Raw genomic sequence first — 2500 nt, 5'->3', positions numbered from 1 at the left:
ATGAGTTTAGTCATCATTGCAATACTCGAATAATGTACTGATTAGGAAATTGTTCATAATTGACCAGCGTAAGAAAGTGACTGCCCTTTCGAAACCCGGACGCAAGTGGTCCTCGATATGACGTTAAACTATATCTGATGGTGAGGCCTCAGTTTGCGGGCTTTGAGGAGTGTGGAACTACCTTTTAATTGCCATTGCTACCAGGTCCACTCTGACCTTTTTTTTTTTTTTGCATGGTGGTCACCACTTATCAAGGCTCAGAAGCCACTCGGGGATAAGGGTAGAACCCGGAGCGGAAGTACCTGTTAGGGTCCCAAATGTGTGTTAAATAGAAACTGACTTGAAAAAAAAATATATATATATATATTCTATTAAAAAAAATGTCTTTAAAATCACTGGATTCGGCATTAAATAACCTGAAAAGGGTTGATATGCCGTAAAACAAAAACAACCAAGCTACATTAAATCGACGTCAGCTCTACTATATAACTTAGTTACCTGGATTGAATTTTTTTCAATAAAAGTTTTAAAATAAAGCTGTAGTGTTGTTTTATTTAAGGTGACACTTTTATCGTTCTACCCCTAGTTGGATTGTCAACAGAATTGTTGATTTTATTAATGTTTTTTTTTTTTAATAAAATATCGCTCCTGATAAGGTATGAAGCCAGTTAATGGATGAGTTAAAAAAAAAACAACAAAAAAAAACTAACTTCTTCAAGGTCAAAAACTAGACTGATAAGTGTTAGGATGGGATTGATTCCAACACAGAAAACCGCAATTCTTTCCCCTTTTTCAGAAATATCGGTCATGGAATAGGAGGACTAAAGGACAAAATAAAGGAAGCGAGAGTTACAAGTAAAACCAAGATGCACTTTCTACTCTACTTCTGTTCCTTAAGGATTCCATAGTTGCCATTTCGGTGGGTCACTCTTCAATTGATAAACACAGGAGTTAGAAAAGATGACAGAAGCTGTCCATTGCTTCTTATTCTGAAGGGAGAAAGAATGGTGTGTGCAATGAAAAGCCAGTTTCTCGTGTCAGTAGACGTCTTAATGATTTATCGAAAGAAATTGGAATTCGAAAGGAGAATGATAACCTCGCTTTGAAAAAAATATAAAAATAAAACGAAACAGTTTTTGAAATCTGTTCTAAAATCAGGCAACGTTTTGAGATTTTGCAATCATTGTCAATTAACCCAATTCTTCATCGAGCTCAGCTTGCTGCAAGTAATTCTCAAAGATCCACTTGAAGAATTCTTGAAGACATTTCAGTTTTTAAAGGTAGGAATCCATTTCTTCTGAATTGAAACTATTTTGAATTAGCAATCCACAAAATCATGAATCTGAAGAGACTTTTTTTTTCTTTTTTTTTTACAAGGAAGTCAGCATTTATCAAGGCCCAGCGACCACTCGAGCATAAGGGTTATTGCGTGTACAGTAATCAATGGGACAATACCGTACTAATCGCTAGTAATGGAGATCTGATAAAGTGTCTTACTTAGGGGGGGGGCGGTTCATCAGGAATTTGTTTATGTTGGACTTGAAGATATCCAAGTTGTAGTCAGGTGGGAAACAGACAAACGGAAGAGAGTTCCACAGGCGGGCACTTCTAAGAGAGAAGCTTTGTTCATGGAATCTACGTTTTGATTTAGGCACAGATAAAGAGTGGAGAAAATTACTGACGGTGGTTTCAGCTAGACGGGTGTTTTTCGTGAAAGATTGGCGAGGGGGGACCAGAGATTGGAGCTCAGACGAGCACTTCCCATGGAAATAACTCTGGTCGAATAATTAGACATTGCTTGTTGCTTTTCATTGATAAGGTCGATAAATGCGAAAACTAGAGTCTGGTCAAGAGTTTAAAAAAATACGATATTAAATTGTGTACAGGTGATAAAAGTTGTATTATTTTTCTTTTAAAGATTATGACACGCTGAACATATTAGAGTTCAAATGAATTAAGTATTATATATACATCTGAAAATATATATATATGTTAGTATTATCAGCTTATTTCCCACGAGTTTTTGAAAACAAATCATCTGATGATATTTAGTAGTCTCAAAGTAACCACAGTTGCTGTAAGATTGCTATTTACTTCTTTCCCATAGAAGGAAGATGTAACACAAGGTGGGAATTTGGGAAGAAATCAAGCCAGCACTCTGGCCCTATAAAAATTGCTTGGGCAGCCCGCTACCATTAGCTGGTTAGGTTTTTCTTTTTAGTAAGCAATTAATTTAATCCATCTCAAAGCGAGTAGGCAAGGCCTTAGATAGTGGACTCCCTTTAACAGAGTGTGGCGGCTGTATGCAAATGCTGAACTGTGTACAGAGTGACGTCACCGTAATGGAAAAAGGAAAAAAGACTATAAAAAAAAACGTGGGCACAGACCAACGATGACATTTGAGAGGACAGAGACAAGGAGCACGTTACAGAAGAAGATGATCCCTTTAGAAACGTGAGTGACGTCACAGCCATAACGAGAAGTCGCGCATGCCGGGAGG

At 37.2% G+C, this 2500-nt stretch overlaps 1 protein-coding gene across 20 annotated transcripts in view; it reads right to left on the bottom strand.

Moving 5' to 3' along the window:
• Positions 1–2500, bottom strand: part of LOC145259277 (teneurin-m-like) — a 694747-nt gene that overhangs the window by 334125 nt on the left and 358122 nt on the right. The gene's annotated exons all lie outside the window — the stretch shown is intronic.

The sequence above is a fragment of the Euprymna scolopes genome, chromosome 34 (genome assembly GCF_053919585.1).
Source record: "Euprymna scolopes isolate OS-2025 chromosome 34, ASM5391958v1, whole genome shotgun sequence".
Classification (NCBI taxonomy): domain Eukaryota; kingdom Metazoa; phylum Mollusca; class Cephalopoda; order Sepiida; family Sepiolidae; genus Euprymna; species Euprymna scolopes.
Note: the sequence above shows the minus strand (reverse complement) of the source record. Positions and strands in the feature narration are given on the sequence as shown.